The sequence below is a fragment of the Poecile atricapillus genome, chromosome 8 (assembly GCF_030490865.1).
Source record: "Poecile atricapillus isolate bPoeAtr1 chromosome 8, bPoeAtr1.hap1, whole genome shotgun sequence".
Taxonomy (NCBI): Eukaryota; Metazoa; Chordata; class Aves; order Passeriformes; family Paridae; genus Poecile; species Poecile atricapillus.
In genome coordinates, this window is record NC_081256.1 from 6,233,227 (window position 1) to 6,252,433 (window position 19,207).

The 19,207-nt window shown below is 43.9% G+C and overlaps 1 protein-coding gene across 1 annotated transcript in view; it reads left to right on the forward strand.

Annotated features, from left to right (window-relative positions):
- The first annotated feature begins 3,892 nt into the window (after positions 1-3,892).
- The window catches only part of PAK2 (p21 (RAC1) activated kinase 2), a 42,103-nt gene continuing 26,788 nt past the window's right edge, over positions 3,893-19,207 (forward strand). Inside the window, exon 1 of the mRNA XM_058844007.1 lies at positions 3,893-4,066. The gene's annotated coding sequence lies outside the window, so the exon portion shown is untranslated. The remainder of the gene's footprint in view (positions 4,067-19,207) is intronic.

Consider the following 19,207-nt stretch of genomic DNA (forward strand, 5'->3'; position numbering starts at 1 on the left):
GCTTGTTGTGCAGATGGGTTATGTATGAATTTGTGCATTCTGTGCCTACCTGGGACATGTCAATAATCTCTCCCATCCTAATAACTGTGAGGGATTGGCTGCTCTTGGCCAGATTGGAATCACAGAGTCATTAAGGTTGGAAAAGCCCTCTAAGATCATTGAGTCCAACCATTTCCCCAGTGCTGCCAAAGCCACTCCTAAGCCATGTCCTCAGGTGCCACATCCACATGTCTGTTAAATCCCTCCAGGGATGGGGACTCCAGCACTGCCCTGGGCAGCTGTGCCATGGCTCAACAGCCCTTCCCAAGAGGAACCTTTCCCAAAATCCAACCTGAACCTCCCCTGGCACAGCCTGAGGCTGTTTCCTCTTGTCCTGTCCCTTGTTTCCTGGGAGAAGAGCCCAAACCTCACCTGGCTCCACCTCCTGTTAGGAGTTGTGGAGTGACAGAAGGTTCCCCTGAGCCTCCTTTTCTCCAGGCTGAGCAATTGGTCAGAATTGAAAGGGTTTAGAAAATCTAAAGAAATTTCACCTCATTTTATGAGTGGAAAGAGACGCTTGGAAGATGAAAGTGAGGGACGGGATAGTGACTAGAAGCAAATATTTAGAAGATCTACATTCAGTCACCGGGACAGTTGATAAATAGAAGGAAGTGGAGGGGAAATTACCTAATGGAAAAGCCGAGAGGCTCTGGAGCAGCAGAGCTCGGGTGCTATCTCCAGTTGTCAGTAGGTGGCACTGGGAGCCCACGGTAACCTCTGTGTGGAGAAAATAGATTTTATTCCCGATAAACCTCGAGTAAATTAGTCAAGGCAGGTAATCTGGGTGAGTGTGTGTGTGTGTATGTGTGAGGGGCTGAATGAAAATCCCTTCCAGGGGCTCGGTGTGCAGCCTTCCTCAATGTCCAGCTGTAGCCTCAGGGTCCCTTGGGCATCTTTTTCCTGCTGGAATTCCGCAGAGTGAATTCCTTGTGACTACTTCCAGGGCAGGTTGGAAACAATCAAAAAGAGATTTGGGCTGTTCAACCCTCTCAGCACTGCCACCAGCACTGTGTCACTTGTCTCCAAAGTGGGATGTTTAATTCCCAGAGCTGAATTTGTTCCTGTGCTCTGTATTATACAGGTCACTCTGTATTGCAGCCTGACCCTTGGAATGGGAACATCCCAGATGGCCAGAGCTGAGGGACAGGACTTCATTGCCTGCTTTTTAACACCAGTTGAAAATCACAGATTGAATCCCTCAGCTAAATAGATCTCCCTGACAAAACCTAGGGAAAGGGAATGGGAACATCCTCTGGGCAAATGAGAAAAAATGTTGCAGGTGGAAAAAATATGGAAATAAAGTATATATTGAGATTGCTCTCAATCACCTTTTCAACTGAACATAATTGATTCTGATTAATGTAAAATATGAGAGGAAGGGCAGAGTTTCACAAGGGTGGTTTTTGTTGTGGCAAATATTTGCTGGTTTTAAATCCAGGGCACTTGTGTTATAAATATGGCAGACACAGTTTTCCTTACAAGCTGTAAATAAGTCTGATAACCATAGCAGTGTTAATTACAAAGGAATTTGCCAGTGAATCTCTCTCTCAGAGCAGGAACTGATGTCACTAAGCCAGCACAGAATTCAGCAGGTGTGCCATGCAGGAGGATCCAAGTGCCAGCCCCAGAGGGATCACAGAGATCAGAGGAAGAGCTGTAAGTCCTGTACAAAAATTCTGACAGTTTTGGAGACAGGAATGAGGTGTTCAGTTGGACACAAACACCCCCATCTTTAATATGTGTAATGACTGAATCAGAGCAGGGAAAGAAAAGGGGATGAGGTGTTAAAGGTTGTGTTGGGAATTAAGGCTTTCTGAATTACAAAGAAATGGGTATAACAAAAAAAAACCCAAAAAACAAAACAAAACCCACAAAAAACCCTTCCTAGCTTATTTAAAAAGCTGTTCCTGGGGAATGAGACAAAAGGGTGGGAGGGAAGTCAGGATTCTGCGAATGGAGCTGAGAGGCGTTGGGGTAGGAGGCCAAGGCAGCACAGAGAGGTGAGGAGGGATGGGGAGTAAAGCTGAGTGAAGGGTGAAGCTACAAACCTGTGGATTCTCCAGGGGTATTGAAGAGGTGAATTAGCAGTGGATAAGCTGAGTCAGACAGGGAAAGGAGCAAACATGGAAAGAGAAGTGAAAGGATGGCTGTGCCTGTGGGGGATTGGAGAGGAGCCACCTCAGCACCATGTCAGGGTCACTTGGGAATGCCATTCCTGGAAAACGGGCACATCTGCAGGGAGAAGTGTTGTGCGGCTCTGCAGAGGTTCTGAAGGAGCAGACAGCCAACAGGTGTGGGCTGAAACCTACAAGCTGGAAATTCAGATGTGCCTGGACCTGCACGGAGGATTGAGGTGTCCGTGGATCCTTTCCCCCAAGAGCTGGGGAAGAGGAGCTGCCTGGTGTGTGTCCTGCTCCTTCTGAGAGGAAAACTGGATCTTGCTTCAAACCTGGGCAGACAGAGGAGGTGAAATCCAGCCCCCAGGGCAGGTGGAAGCTTGGAGAAATCATATGGAAGATTAAAAGGATCACAGGAATTTTGGGGGAGAAGCCTTGAGGGCGCATATGCTGCTTTCCCAGCTGTGTTCCTACTGGATTTCTTGGAAGCTGCGTATCCAACTGGGACTTGTGCCACTGGAAGTGGCAGCACGGAGAGCTGCTCTGTGTCCTGCTGCTGTCACCAGTGATGTGACCCCTGTGCCAGCTGGGCTCTTGAGAAGCACTTGACAAGTTGGTGAGAGGAGGGTTAATTTTTTCTCAGTTGTGTCCATACAGAAGATACAAAATGAGCCTCTGCCAGTGCAAAAGGAAGAGAGAGCCAAGCACAGAGAAGCTGTGTCTCATCCCTGGAAGTGTCCAAGGCCAGGTTGGATGGAGCTTGGAACAACCTGGGACAGTGGAAGGTGCCCCTGCCCATGGCAGGGATGGAACTGGATGGGCTTTAAGGTCCCTTCCACACTCCTGTAGAAGTGTCCTTGAGCCAGGACAGACCTGGAGCAGACACTCAGCCATAGCAGGAAGCCCCTGTGTGGGGCCAAACCAGTTTTCTTTACGAAATAAAGCACTGAGGAAATAAACTCTAATTTAAGCACCACAAGATGGAAGCAAGGGTGGAGGAGAGCCAGTTTAGATGGATGCTAGATTTCATGCAGGATTTTTTATAGTGGTGGACTTTACCTCCTGCAGCTGGTTATTGTCCACAGCCAGAGAAAATGAAGAGTCTAGAAAAAAGTTATATATATAATACATATTTTTATATATAACATATATAATACAACAATATATATTATATAAATGTTATTTACAATATATTTTTATATTTATTATATAATAAATGTTACCATATTAATAGTGTAATATATTATGCATAACTTTCATTACATATAAGATGTATATGATATCTAATATATACATTAAATATATGTATTTTATAGATAGAATACATATTATTATATCACACATAATATATATATGTAATATTTATCATAAAACACATCATCATATAATCATTATTTATGTATATAATATATAGAATTTTTATATATATAGAATATATAGAGAATTTTTTTAATGCTTCAGGCTCTTTATTTTTCTTTGACTCTGAGAAATAGAATATTTTTTATATATAAAATATATATGAAATATATATAAATATATAATTGGTATATAAAATATATAATTTTATACATACATATAAATATATTTATATAGAAAATATATAAAGAAATAACCATAAAAACTAGATATAGTTTATAGGTATAAAAGACATTCCCCTCAGCAGGGAACGGACTACAGCTCCCATCATGCCCCGCGGTGACGCATTTTCCGGCGCTCGGCGGGCGGTGCCCCCGCGGCAGTGCTCCGCCCCGCCCCTGCGGGCTGTGGCCACGCGCGGCGGTTCCGCTTCCCCTCCGGCCCCACCGCCGCCGCCGCCCCGCCGGGTCCCGGTCCCGCCTCCGCCGCCCCGCTCAGCCCCGCTCCGTCCGTCCCGCCGTCCGTCCGCCGAGGCGGCGGCGCCGCCCCACCCGGTGAGTCCGCTCACACCTGCCAGCCGCGCCCCCGCCCTTTGTACGGTCCCGGTCGGGCCGGGCCCGCGGCGGGCGCGCCTGGGGCGTGGATCGCCCCTCGCTCCTTCCCTCGCTCTCCCCCCGCTCCCTCCGGCCCGGCCCCGCTGTCCCCGCCCGCCCCGGCCGCGGCCCCGCCGCTCGGCCCCGCTTCCTGCGGGCCCCGCGGGCCCCGCCTCGGCCCCCGGTGCCGGGAGCCCCGGGCCGGCGCTGCGGTCCCCGGGCAGCGGGGCAAACCCCGGGAACCGCGGCCAGAACGCGGCTTTTATGGCCCCGGTTCGGGCTCACCGCGCTGTCAGAGCCCCGCTGGCCCCGGTGTCCGCGGGCCCACGGCTCTCCATCCCTGTGGAAAGCCGCTGCTCCATAGGCCCCGCAGCCGCCTGGTTTTACAGCTCCCTGCCTTTCTGCCTTGTTTCTGTAGCTGCTTTTTGTGTTTATCCCGTCCAAGCCAAGCAGGATGGGTTAGAATCACAGAAATGCAGGATGGTTGGTGTTGGAAGGGACCTTAAAGCCTGCCTCATTCCATCCTCTGCCATGGGCAGGGACACCTTCCACTGCCCCAGGCTGCTCCAAGTCCCGTCCAACCTGGCCTTGGGCACTTCCAGGGATCCAGGGGCAGCCACAGCTGCTCTGGGCAACTGTGCCAGGGCTTCAGCACCATCACAGGAAACAATTTCTTGCTAGTATCTGATTTAAATGTACTCTGACTAGGTTAATGGCAGCGGGGTGCGAGGAGAGTGGTGGATCTAGGCTGGTCCATGTGGCAGCTGCCCAAAGGCTGATTTGGGAGCAGAGAGTTCATCAGCTGCTTTCGAGGAGCAAGGCTGTGCTTTGCTGTAGCCAAAATAAACCAGTTCACGAGCTGCCCTACGGCCAGTGCTGTCTGGATATGTAATATAAACATTGCTTTGGAGGTTCTGCAGTAATAGCAGTGTTAGGTGCAATTCAATCGTGGCATGTTGTGAAGTTTTTATAGTTTCTGTCTTTATCTGGTTTTGCCTTTTTTTGGTGGGTTTTTTTTAAAAGCAGTGCCTCCTCTAGAGAGTCTGAGATTTGCTTTGCAGTTGGACTGTCCTCATCATATGGGGTGGTATTTCCCTAAAAAAAACAGGGATTACCTGCTTTGTGCTTCAGTTTGTTCATTTTAGAGACAAAAATAATTAAACTTGCAAGGATATTGTGGAGACGGGTTAAAGCATATGTTACCAGGGAACTGGCTGGCCATTACAAACTGAAATAAAATGGAAGGAAAGTAGAAATACAAAAGGCAAAGTTGTTGTTTTAGGAGTTTTTGAGTAGAATCTTTGACATAGTAAGAGCACTTTAAACAAAATGCTCTGGATATTTTAGAGATAGGGAAAACCTCACTCTAAAATTCACTGGTTGGATATTGCAGTTCTGGAGGCCAGAACAGAAATATTTGAGAGAGAGCAACTTGGATTTTCTGTGCTAAGTTGCATACGGAATTTGCCTCATCTTTGTACAGAGGTGGTTGTTGAAACAAAAAATATCAGGCTGTAAACTGTGGAATATTGGCTCTGTCTGTATATTTTGCACTTTTTATCACCACGCAGCTTATTCAGTGCATCTGAGGCTTGTGCTCTGCTGGGCAGCTGCTTGCCAGAGGCTGATTTACTGGGATGAAATTTGTGCTGGGATACAGCTTGGACCTTTGGCCAACTGTGGGTGTTTATTCCCAGAGGCACCTGCTCGTGCTCCCTCTCTGGGTGGGATGCTGGGCTAGGTGGGTGGATGCTTCAGCCACACAAGGCAGCTCCAATCTTGGGCACATTTTAAATTAATACCCTTTTAAAATCCCAAGTGTGCTTGGGTTGTTGTTGGTCAACATTTTGATTGTGTTTAAAAGGGGAAATTATTCAAGCACCTTTGGTTTCATAATAACTACAGAATTAAGGGTACTGCTTGATGCTGCAGGTTTTGTTCTTGTGACAAGAAAAGCTGTAGGGACCCCAGTCTAGGTCTGTGTGTTATTAATAAGATACTTCTGCTTCAGAGCCCTCACATCTGTCTTGGGTTGGTTTTGTTTGGGTTTCCCCCCCTTTTATCTGTTTTGTGCATGAGGAGGTTTCTGGGCTCTGAGGTTTGTGCCAGTATTTTCTCGTTCCTCACAACACACAGTTACTGATGTGTCTGTGAAGCAGCTCCTTGTTCTGCAAACAACCCCGAGTCACAGAGGCTGCTCCGGATGGCCCAGCCCAGGGACAGCACCAGCAGAGCTCCAAATCCCGGCTCCCACACTGGCTTTGGGAGGGAGCTGAGCCTCCAAGGCATCCATGGGGAGATGGAAGCAGAGGCCTGGTGATGGGGAGAGCGAGGGGAAGGAGGGGACATGAGCAGCCAGGCACCATGGATTACATTCATCCTGACTGCTGCTGGCAGCTGGGAAAAGGCAGAAGTAAAGTGGCTGTGGAGCTTTTCCTTCTTTTTCTAGTGATCAAAGCAAAGGCACTCCTTGGGGCTCGGGTTGATTCAGCAAGGCTGTACCATGCTCCATTTTCAGTTTCTGTGCAGGCACCTCCCTCCTAAATCTGAATGAAACATAACTGGCCCCGGGCTTGGCGGGCACAGTGTCCTCTCAGAGTGGTTTTTGTAGCTGTCCTGGCAGTGCCAGGGGCTGAACCTTTGCAGGAGCCTTAAACGTTTCCACTGCTGAGGTTGCCACTTGCCCTTCCCAGAGATAAACAGTGAGCTGGGTGCCAGGCTGAGCTGCCAGGCTGGCTCCAAGGAAAGATAAAGTCCAATCAATGCCGAGCTGCATTGGTTCTGCCTCTTGGCAAGGGCAGTTTGACCAGGAAAGCACCATGGAGGAGGCAGTGTCTCCTTCCAGCTCTCTGGAGTAGGTGGAGGAGTCCAGAGCACTCACCTGGGCCAAAGGAGAAGAAACCCTTGGGCAGGGCTCTGGTTCATTTTAGCAAGGAAACACTGCAGCATTCCCTGAAGTCCTCAGGATTCTTATCCTGCTGTGCTTTCCAGTGTCTTGAGCTTATTTAAGACTTTTGAAAGCTCCTATTTGCATTTAAATGCAGGTGGAAAGAAGTAGTAGATGTTTTCAGGTGAGAAGAAATCTCCTAGTGACCCACCAGGTATGAAGTGCAAATGGAGCTCAGCGTTTAGTTCAAGCCTTACTTCACTGTTCAAGGTTTGTGGGAGCTCAGAGTATTCTTTTACCTAAAGCTGTTGTTTCCTTTGAAGGGAAAATACACACTTCAGTGTTTGTGTTTTGACTGATGTAGTGGGCAGCATCTGTCACTGAGAGCTGGAAATGCTGGTTTTGGTCCTAGTTCTTTACCTGACTTGCTGGTTTTGTTACGTGGATCATTGTTAATGTTTTCTCAGCTTCTTTCTATTTTCTCAGCTGGAAGTGGGGATTAACCAGGCTTTGAAAATGTCTCACCTGGCAGGCAAGGATGTAAGTGTTAAGAAGATGACTTAAAACTGAGTTTCAGGTTTTTCTGTTGAGATAAATTTTGATTAGATACACTGTGAATTCATAGTAGGAATTCCTCATGCTCTCTAAAGGTTACAGTACATTGAAATGCTCTAAAAATTGGTGAGGCAGCTCTTTCCCCTCAGGCAAAACAAGTGGATTTTGAAATACTCAGATGGATATATCTAATTTCTGTTTGAGAATTTGAAAATGCTTTAAAAAATCTTCACTTCAGCTGCTAATGATGTATTGGTGCTTAAAATTGTTTGAATGAATACATTTTACTAGGGAAAAACAGTATTTTTAACACTCATGGAAATACTGGGGGCTTTGCATAATCGACAGGTTATTGTTTCCCAAAAGATCTGAGCCCAGCACTGGTGTTGGTGTAGCCCAGAGCTGAGTGATATTTGAATCTTAGGTCAGGACTGTTCTCTCAGCTAATTAACAAAAATTGTTTTATATCCTGAAAGGAGTTACTTTGATAGGACAAGTTTAATTATTTTTAATTCTGTCATTTGATTTAACCCAGAAGGAGCTGTAGGAAGGAGCCATCATATTGGGGCAGCAGTGAGTGTGATTTAAGTGGTGTTCAGTGTTGAGAGAGGGATTTAACATCATGTTAATCAGAGTGCTGGCAGGTGTAGCAAGGAATGGAAATAAATTGAAAAAAATTTCCAGTTCAACTTCTACTTTTTTTTTCCCCCTCCCTAAAGTTTTCTGCTTCCTGTTTAGGTGCTGGACGTTTGACTCAGTGCATACCCGCTGTCAGCTTTCCCACAGCTTCTTTAACTTTACTCTTACTTCAGTGAGTAAAATTAGGTATCAGATATATTCTACTCTTCATTGCATTAGTTTTTCATTTATAGTAATTTTAGAACCGCTTTAGCTAGCAAAGGTATTTCCTAGACAAGAGCAAGATAAAGCTGCTTCTGGAAGATGCTTTTTAAAGTCACCTTTGAATATTTGACCCATTTCCTTTTGAAAAGGTCTCCAGTAAAGTGAGAACCTGGAGGAATGACAGTATCTTTCCTGTCTACAGCAAAAGGCTGTTAAAAGGGATCTGGGGATTTGGGCTCCAGGCAGGACCTGGCTAGGCAGATTCTTGTGGAAATAGTTCATTGGCAGGGGTTTCAGATTGTGATTATCTGCTTTATGGTGAAAAATAGCCAGTTGTTTAGTAAGTTACATTAATGTTTGAAAGTGAGCAACTTTTAAAATTAAAAACCATTATTTAAAGGGTAAACTTGGTATTTTATTCTTGTATTAAATAAACTGAGTGCTTGAGATTTTACCAAGACATTAAATCCACCTGCTAGCATTAATTCTGACAAAAATACATGACCATGAAGTTCTTACCTGGGGCCACCTGGGCAAGTGGTACCAGCCACACTTTGGGTTTTGCCCTCTCCCGGCCCCAAACCAGTTATTCCAGTCATCCCAAAGTTCCTCTGTGGCATCCATCAGGGAATTGACTGCTGGAAAAGGAATCTGTGATGTTAAACTTGGCTTGGGAATGTTGCTGAGTGATCTGAACACTAATGGTTTGTAACAATCTGGGAGTGTGTCTGGCTTTCTGCTCCTCCTGCCTTTTTCACGTGTTTGCTGAGCTTTTGGGAATGCTGTTTGAGATCAAACACAAAAATGAACAAGAGCTCACAAAATACCGCCATCGTTTTCTGTGGCGTAGCAAATAGGTCTCTAATGTTGTTAAATTATTTTAGGCTTTGAAACAGCCTTTTATTTTCAATGTGTGAAATGCTAGCTGTCACTACTATAAAAATAAATTATGTGAAATATTTGATTTGTCAGAGCTGGGGCATTATCACCAAGTGTGAAATATTTTCTGCTTCTGCCCCTTAGTGGAAAAAGCAAAGAGAAGAGTGAAGTCTGGGATTTTCAAAGCTGTTAAGCAACAAGAACAGTTAATTTTAATCTGATGCCAACATGCTAAGGCTCTTTGATACCAGTGCCCAAGCATAGGAAGTAATTCTTTGTGGTAAAGAGAGCCTTGACTGCTGCAGCCAGGAAGTTCAGGCAAGTACCTCCTTCTGATTTTTGGGATGAGGCTATTTCATTGTAACCAAAGTATGTGTTGGCTGAGGACTCATTGTTTTTGTGACTGCTGCTTTTTCTTTTTAGCCCTTTGGGGCCTATTTACAAGGATTTTATATATATATATATTTAGAGGGAATTGGTGTTGAGATTTTTAGATGTAGATTATTTTCCCAGGTAGCTGCTGGAAGTGAAAAATAAAAATTCAGGATAGTTCACCAGAGCTGGTTTGGGTGGTTTCTTCGCGAGCAGGGCTGTGTGTTTTAATGTGTGGTTGTGATGTCTTTTATTTCTTTGTTCATTAGTAATTATTCCATTGTAAAATATTTTACTTCTGAGAGTATAATTCTCGTTCTCCTTGGCTTGTGTGCATGCTGGAAAGTCTATTTGCAGCACAAGGAAATGTACTCAATTTTGGTAGAACCTGGATGGAGTTTTGCTGTAAAAGAAGTTAAGACTTCTGGTGAGCCTATACGTCCACATCAATCTGACTAGAACTTGGAGCATCTCATATAATAAAGTTTTAGTGCCTTAAAAAAAATCAGAAAGAAGGGTTAGGGAATAAACTGAAAGAAAAGGATAAGTGAAAATACCGAGAAGAAATTAGTTTTAATTTGGTTTAATTCTTGGTAGTGATGAACATTACTCCTGCAAAACAAAATTTTTAGAAACACCGTCAGGATTTAAATGACATTTTTTCTTTTTCCTCATTGCTGCTAAGAGATACTTGTCATGGTTGGCACTGAATTTTATCTTGTAACACTTTGGGCAGGGCTTCTTGGAGATCTTTCTTGCTCTGGGATTGAAGATCTTTGGCAGCACCTTTTTGCCTGCTCGTGCTTGGCTAGGAGGCTGATGGTGGATGCATTTTACTGCCTGTGGTAGTTTGACACTGCCTTAGCACTTCCAAAGCCTATGGACCAGAGCAAGATGCCAGCTTTCTAAGTTTATACACATCTGAACTGGAGAAACCTTTGTTTCGAGGATCTTGGTCAAGATTTGAAGTAGATGTGACTTTCATTCCACGCTGCTCTGCTTAACAAGAGTGACCGTGTGTCCTGCACTTCTGAAGCAGATTTTGCTGCCCAACCCTGAAAGGTTTTGTCAAATAACTTGTCAAGAATCCTCAGCACCTGCAGTTTTTACTGTCCATTTCTCTTGGTCATGTTTTTAATTTCCTAAATGAGATGAGAATGCCATCAGTGCTTTCTTTTGGTTTCTCACTCGCTGCCTCTGCTCTCACACCTACCTGGTTGTAGAATCCCAGGAGGGTTTGGGTTGGAAGGGACCTTAAAGCCCATCCAGTCCCACCCTTTCCACGTGCAGGGACAGCTCCCACTATCCCAGGCTGTTCCCAGCCCTGTCCAGCCTTGGACACTTGCAGCCACAGCTGTTGACAGTGGATGATGGGCCATTTCCCAGTGAGCAGAGTGGGACAGACTGGTTGCAAGAGGTTGCTCAGACTGATATTCTGTGGGCTCTGTCTTTGCTTCCAAGTTTAATAGAGATCTTTATCTCTGTTTTACTCTATTGAAATGGCTTGCTGAGATTTTGCTTCCTCAAAATTTGTTTTTTTAACAAATTTTGTTTTGTTAACAAAACAAATTTTGAGATTTGTTTTCTTAACAAATGAAAGGACCTGAGAAAATTTTTCTTTAGATGACAAACTCTTGGAAAGCTGACCACTTCTAAAGATATGGCCTTCTTCCATAGTTACAAATTTATGAAGAGAATAATTATTTTTTTTTAATTAATAAATACATGCCTTTGGATTTTCATAAACACAAAAAGCGTAAGCCTTCCATGCTCATTTATTGCAGCAAAAATGTTTTATGCCCATGTTTCTATGTTTACCCCTGCCAGCAGCAGCTACTGGTATTGTGAATTCAAAAGAGGAAGATTTGGAAGGCATCAAATTGTTGGGCTGTGTGATGTGAGTTGCCCGACGTGGTGACTGCAGTGTCATTGTGATGGATACCAGTTTAGTAGGCAGATTCTGTTAAATGGGTTTTTGGAGCTGGGGTGGCCCAGGATTTGCTTGGGCTGCTGTTTGTCTTCTTCTGGCTGAAGGAATGGATTATTAGTGCTGCCTCCTCTCCTGTGATGAGGGTTTAGTGAGTGCTGTGATTTGTCTTCAGTTCTTGTGCTGATGGCACAGCATGAGCGATGTCTGATGTTTTTCCTTAATATCATGCCTCCCTTGCAGTGGAATTAAGACTCCTCAGATAAGTGCTGTCTCTCTTATTTCTCTTAAAATAAATAGCTTTAAATTGGAACTGGGGTGGTGGCTGTGTGTGAGGATATCGTGGACAGAGACCTCCGTGTTGTCATTGAGTTTGTGTTTCGTGGATGTCAGACATTGGTCTTGGAGGTCTGTTTTATGTGAGTTCAGTCTCACCCTCACAAACATCTTCATCTCATTTATAATTGCACAGCTATTATTGGGACAAGATAATAAGGTCTGAGAACTGCATCCTTTTGGTGTGTAAATGCCTGATCCTCATGAAAATTCATTTTCTGGAGCTTCTGCTCTGTCATATTTCACTGCAATTTTCTAATTCTGCCTATAAGAATGCCATTCATTGTTTAATGAACAGGCACAGTTACCTATGCTTATGTGTTAAACTCAGAATTTGTACAACAATATAAGTAGATTTCTTCTAGTCTTTTGCAGCTTTCTAAGTGCAATATTATGTTTTCTCAACTGTTTCCATATTATTTTAACTTGACAGCTTCCTTTGGAAGCTCTTCAGATTCCCAGGGTGCTGGTTATCCTGCTGGCTGTAGTTTTCACAGGCCTTCTGTCTATTCAGTTGGTAACTGTTCTTCATTTTGTAATTTTATTTTTTAAAAAGTATTTAATTCTTGAGCTGTAAAATCAATTTTTGTGGCTGTGGTGCTGTATCCTATATAAACAGCCATGGATAGTAACTCCCTCAAAGTGCACTAATATTGGTGGGATGTATTAAATCACTTTGAAAATTCAATTAATTTAACTACTCACAATTGGCATTTAAAGCATCATACATTTATTTAAATATCTACGTTCAGGGCATTTTTAGCATACATTTGATTCGCAAATTGTAATCAGTGTGTTGGGTGGTCATATTAACACAAATACTGGGGCTTTTCGTATTTTTTCCCTACTTAGTGTCTCCTGTACTTGTCCTGTAGGCTTTGCAAAAATCAATTTCCACATCAGCATAAGAATTATTTATATATTTTGAATTATTATATAGTTTAATGCTTTTTTGGCTGTTTAATATATTTTAATTTGTAGCCCGTGTACCAGTTCTAGTTGGTTTGGATTTTTTTTCTTTGTCACTTTAGATAAAAACCTTTTTATGGGCAAGAAGAGTGAGAGAGGTAGTTTTACTAGGAACTACTCAAAAAAGAAAAATAATAAAGTTAGTTTAAAAACTCCTTCTGGCAGCCAGTATTTTAAGTGGAAATTGTTACTTCCAGTGTGCAAATGAGTGCTCTGGCTCCCTGAAAGGCATACAAGAACATTACCCCAGATTTTAGGGAATTTGCTGCATTAAGCTGTAAGTGAATGTGTTGCTTGTATGTGTGCAAGTATTTTTAAGGTAGAAAATCTGTAAGAGCACACAAGGAAAACTCTGGCAGAGTCACAACAGTGACACAGTACTGGAGTGTGAGCTGCAGCAAGTGATTTCCAGAGCACCTCTGCCTTGCTCATTTCCTCCCTTTTTAAAGGAAAGCATTACAGTATTTTGTTTTTCTGTTGAGAAATCCAGGTTTAATGTTCAGAATTGTATCTGAGTATTCAGGATAATTTGGATTTGTGGCAGCTGTGCTTTGTAGTTTTTGTACTTTTTATTTTGTCTTGAAATAATGGGGAAGGGGTTGCCTGAGGTGCTCTGCTCTGGCTGCAGAATTGGTTGTGTACCTCATCTGGGTACTTCACCTCTCTTAATAGACCTCAATATGCTAGGAAAAAAACAAAATCAGGGGTTGTGTCCTTGTATTGTATAAAATCTGTGAAACTTCAAACCTCATCAGCGTAACAAAGATGTGGCAGTCCTGAGACACTCTGTGGCAGAAGTGGGAGTGAGGTTCCACTGCTGAGCTCTGCGAGGATTTTGCTAAGATCTGATTTCATCCTGAGCTGCTCTTTGCAGGGAAATATTGGGGTGACCCTTCCTGAATGTGTTGCATTCTCATTTAATTAAAAAGATCCCACTGGAATGTTGCATCCTGCTCTGGAGTCCTCAGCAGAAGAAACATGGACCTGTTAAAGTCCAGAGGAGACTGCGGAGATGCTCTGGGAGCTGGAGCTTCTCTGCTCTGGACACAGGCTGGGAGAGCTGGGGGTCTCCAGCCTGGAGAAGAGAAGGCTCCAGGGAAGACCTTCCACTGTCTAAAGGGGGATTAGAAAAAAGAGGGAGAGATGTTTTACACAGGCAGATTGCAGTAGTATGGCAGGGAATGGTTTTAGAATAAAAGAGGAGAGATTTAGATGGGATGTTGGGAAGAAGTTCTTCCCTTTGGGTGATGAGGCCCTGGCACAGCTTCCCAGAGAAGCTGTGGTTGCCCCATCCCTGGAAGTGTCCAAGGCCAGGTTGGACAGGGCTTGGAGCAACCTGGGATAGTGAAAGGTGTCCCTGCCCATGGTGGGGGTGGAATGAGGTGGGCTTTATGGTCCCTTCCACAAACAGCTTTTCCAGCTATCAGCAGTGAACTCCTTGGTGCAGAAGTGGGATGCTGCAGGGAACCCTATTCCTCTAGAAGTTTCCATGTTTGAAGAAGTCGGTGTCACACATTCCTGTTGTGACAGAAATGGAATATACCTCTCCCAGGAGAAATGATCTCTAGTTTCTGTGTGGTGCTGCTGGAATATGCTTGGCTAATGAGCTGTGTCCACCAAAGCCATCTCTGGGGTGTGATTTGTTTTTGCCATGCTCAAGTGCTTTTGGTATTTACAGCTCCTGCATTTGATTTCTTGAAGCCTTTGCTCTCCCTCTTCTGGATTTGTGTCTGGTGTGGGTATGAGAAAGGAAGCATCTTGAGTTTGTGTCATGCAGGGATTTCACCAAACTGGTGAACCTTTCCCAGGGGCTGTGACTGTCTGGTGTCCCCTGGGATCTCCCCTGTGGCATTTTGTGGCAGGCTGGCACTCCTGGAGGAAGAATCAAGGGTTTGGCCCCAGGACTGCTCTGCCCAGCTGAAGTTCCCGTTATCCACTGGTTACTGTGGCTGGAGCAAGCCTTGGGCAGCCACTAGAGAGAAACAAAGAGCTCTATTCTGAGTGCCTGTGAAAAACAGAGCTCTTCTGGGGGGAGACATTTCATCTTTCCCCTTTGTCTTCTCCCTTATTATTCCTTTTTCCCTTAGCTGACATTTGACAGCTCTACCAGTGTGATGAGGGAATGCCAGATCCCTTAATCTTGGATTCTTTCTGGTTTTGCCACCCTCATACACACTTCGTGCTACCTCCTGTTTTTCCAGTTACCTCTAATCTGGATGGGGAAGCCATGGCCTTGTCTCACCATTGCCCAATAATATTTCTGAAGGTTAAAAAAAAAAGGTTTAAAAAGCACTTCCTTTCTGTCTTGGGGTTACTGGTGACCCTTCTGCACTTTGCCAGCAGCCTGGGGGTTGTAGAGCTCTGTTGCAAGGTGAATCTCCAGGTTAAAGAGCTGGGAATGCTGTTATTAACACAGAAATGCACCAAGCTGTACAGGTGCAGGGCAGCCTTTAGTCAAATAACTTTTGCTCTGGAATGTGTGGTCCCTCCCTGCCTGTAAATGTCAGCTTTAATTAAGAGAGAACCTCAACAATGAGATGCAGACTTTTTTTTTTTTCATTTTTTATTTTTCAATTTTCTTGTAAACTTTCCATACTTGCCCTTTTCCCTATTCTCCTTTGATCTTTAGAAAACCTCAGCTATAAAAATAAAGGCTGAAAAGTGTCTGCTAGGTGGTGAAATATGAGTAAGCACAAACACCCCAACTCACGGATTTGCATGTGTTGCGCCCGCGGCTGGCTACCTTGTCTGCCTTTAGTTGACTCAGGATTTTCAACAGGCAGAAGAAGGATAATTTCCTTGTTCAGCACTGAACAGGCTGGTTCAAACACCTTGGAGCACGTGTTATCATTATACATCTTTGCACAATAGTTCCTTGAAGGAAAACTCTGGCTGCAGGCTGGATATAAAACATGGCCCAAATTTGGTGGGTAGGCGGCAGCTCCCCAGCCCTGCAGCAGAGGGTGGGAATGGATCTCTTGGATCCCTCTTGATTTCATTCCTCCTCTACCACGCTTCTTAGACCTCTCTGTTCCTGCAAGGGCTGCCTCAGAAAAAAGTGGGAATGGGCATTTGTGTCCATCAGCTCATCCTGTGTGCCACTGCCATCAGCTGCCTTCCAAAGTGAGTTTTCCTGCCAAATTTAGGGGAAATGGGAAATCAAGGCAGTGGGGGAGTCACTTCTCAGGCCCACCAGGTACTGTCACCTGTGGTGGTTGAGGTCTTTCAGTGGTGATAAAGCAAAGAGGTTCCTGGTTTGCTGGTGGTAAAATGCCACCACGGTTCAGCAGAGGCACATTTATTTCATGAAGCAGAAGTGATGACTTGGGTGGGTGTTGAGTGCTCTGCAGGGTTCAAGGGACAAAGTGAAGATGAATCACAGCTTACAGGTGGCCCCAGGATTCTGTGAGCCAAATATCATTAATTTGCTTAAATTTGCTGTCACTAATGGGCTTTTACCAGGACTCTTGCACATCTTGGCAGTAGTCTAGGCTTACTCAGATTTTCCCTGTTTATTTTTTTTTTTCAGTCATGATCCTCCTCAAAAGACTGAGATCCCTTTTGATTTCAAAAAAATTACATTTTTGCAGCCCGATTGCTCATTTTCTGTGCAAGACTTTGCACATCTGCTCAGTGTCTTACGGAGTCAATAATTACTCCAGGTTGTAATGGACTTCGGCAATGGGTTTGAAGAATATTTTCCTTTAGGAAGCCTTAGGAACCCTTTCAAATACCCCTCAATAGGATATTTGTCTTGTGTAACTCAGTTTATAGTAAGCACATCTATTACAGTTTTGGCTATTCCTTCTTCTGTGCTAAAGATAATTTTCTCTCTGCTTTTTTTATTCCTTCCACTCCAACCATGATTTTTATCTTTTTTTTTTCCCTAAATCTCTTTATGACTTGGCAATTAAACAGCAGTTATTTGTGCTATGTTTCCCTTCTATTTGTGTGAAAAAAAAAATCATAAGGAAATTAATGGATTGGAAAAAGACAAATTGGAAAGAATTTAGCTGGGTATATTCTATGTGTCATCCAGTTGGATTTTGCCAAATCAGGCTGAGGTTCTCCTACACCCTTGTTAAGAGTAGAAGTATTATGTGCTTCCTCTGCCACCTGTAGCAGTAAAGGGAAGATGGCAAGGAGGGACCTGACCTGTTTATAAACTTCATAGTTGTTGGTTTGGTTACTGTGTCCCTTTGTAAATCTTAATGACAAATTGGTTTGGGTCAGATATTTCTTATTTCTGGGTTGGTTTTTTTTTTTCAGCTGTTCTCTCAACTGCCTCATTTGAAGGGCGAGTGTCTTGCCTGTTTGTGGTTGTAAATTAGGGCATCTGAGCTTGTTCAGAGTATTTTAGGTTAGTGTAGGTTCCTCTGCACTCTGCATAAAGAAAAGCTAAATAACAATGACTTGGTTTTCACGGATGTGTGGTTTGCCATTGATCAAATCCTCTTTTCTGAGACCCCCTAAAGCTGGAAGAGGAGGTTCCAGCACAAAGGTACCTGCTTTTCCAGAGGAGGGGTGGCTCCCAGCGCTGTGTGTTGTGCTGGAGCATCCACAGTTGTTTCCAATAACCGTAGGTGGAACAGATTATCCTGCTGCTTCTTCCTGGCCACTATCACAGTTACTCTTGTCCGTGCTTTTGCACGAGTCCTCTCTTGGCAGGCAGAAGGTCTGGGACTACGTTTGCCAAGTCTGCAAGAAAGCAATTCTTTGTCTGCCTCTGCTGGTTTTATTTTTTTTTTTTTTTTTTGCACGGTTTTCTCAGTTTAAATGATAAGTATTTTCAGTCTCTGAAGGTAGTGTCATTCTGTTCCAAAAAACTCCTTTTTGGATCTGATTAAATAAATCTCGTGGATCCAAATGCTTCAAGTTGGAAAGCTAGACATCCCAAAAGACTTGTTTTGTTTTTCATGGAGAAGACAATCTGAGATGTGCTGGCTTTGTGAATTTTTCTGAAGCAGTGAAATAATTTCAAGCTGTTGAGCTGCTGAACTAAGAGGCTGTTAGTGATGGGGCAGGAAGCTGTGGCTAGGTAGCACCATCTGAATAAAAACTTGTCAGAAAGCTGCTTTCTGCTAATCCCTGGGAGGAAGTGAGCTATAATCGGCACTAAGTGAGCTAATCACAGGAAATCTATTGCTCAACAGGAGCCTTTGAAAAAAAAAAAAAAAAGAAAAAAAAAAGGAGGGGGCAGGGAGAAAAGAAGAATACCCATGGAGACTTTTCATTCTGCTTTTGGACTCCAAAATCTGTTTGATGTCAGAAAATCAAATATCTGATGAAGTAAAAAGCCCTTCAATCTCAATTTTAAAACTACGTCTCTTTTCCAGAATAACGAAGCATCAAGTCTCATCTCTTCCAGTATGGTGATTTTCAGGTATTAGGAGGTGGTGGTTTGGGGAGGCTGTGTTTAAGCAAAATACCAAAACCACTGGAGGCAATGGAAATGAGACTCCAGGCATTTTCAGGAAGAATTTTTATAATATAAAGCAAGAGTGGGACATAACTGTCTTAAATCTGCTTTGTCACACCAGTTTTTCCTTGGAGCATCACACACTAGCTCTTGTATTGTTCTTACTGGCTCTGTGCTCTTTTTCATGTGACAATTCTGCCTTGCAGATTTATTTCCCAGACATCTTCACTCTTTTCCTCTGCTGCTGGTTGTGACAAGTGTTGCCAGTGGCCCCAAAAAGCCCTCTGGGAAGTGGTGAAGCTGCTGCCTGGAGATGCTGCAGTGGTAACTCACTCCTCTCAACCCTGGTGTCCTCTGCACCCACCAGCAGCCCTTCCTTCATTTTTGGCCTGTTCTCTTTTCTTCAGTTCCTTCTCTCAGGCCACAAACAGTTTTGCTTTGTTGCCTTCAAGCTGTGTGGATGGCTCAATTCTTTTCTACTTCAGCTGTTGTCCCAAAAGTAACTCTCAGCTCTAGAGACACACCAAAAGCAAAGTGGTTGTTTTTTAATGCCTCACTAGTCTCAAATTTGTTACTCTTCTTTTTTGGTCAGCCCCTGCCAAATGGACTTAAATGTGTTGTGCTGCACCTACTGTGTTGTGCTGCTGATAGTAAATGAGCTGAGTAATATTTACTTGCAGTGAAGAGCTGAGTTCAGTTTGCAGCTCTCTGAGGCTCCTGTGGCAGATTTATTTGATGTATTTCACTGATTCAGCTCTGGCTCCTCAGAGATCAGTGGCAGTGTGAAGCACAGTATTGTGTGCCAGGAGCAGGAATTCAGGGACATGTTATCAAGCAGCGCTAATCTGAATGTGTTTTGTTTTGGTTTCTTTTTCCAAGCAGTAGCCCAATGTAGTCACATCCCAGGCAGTGAAA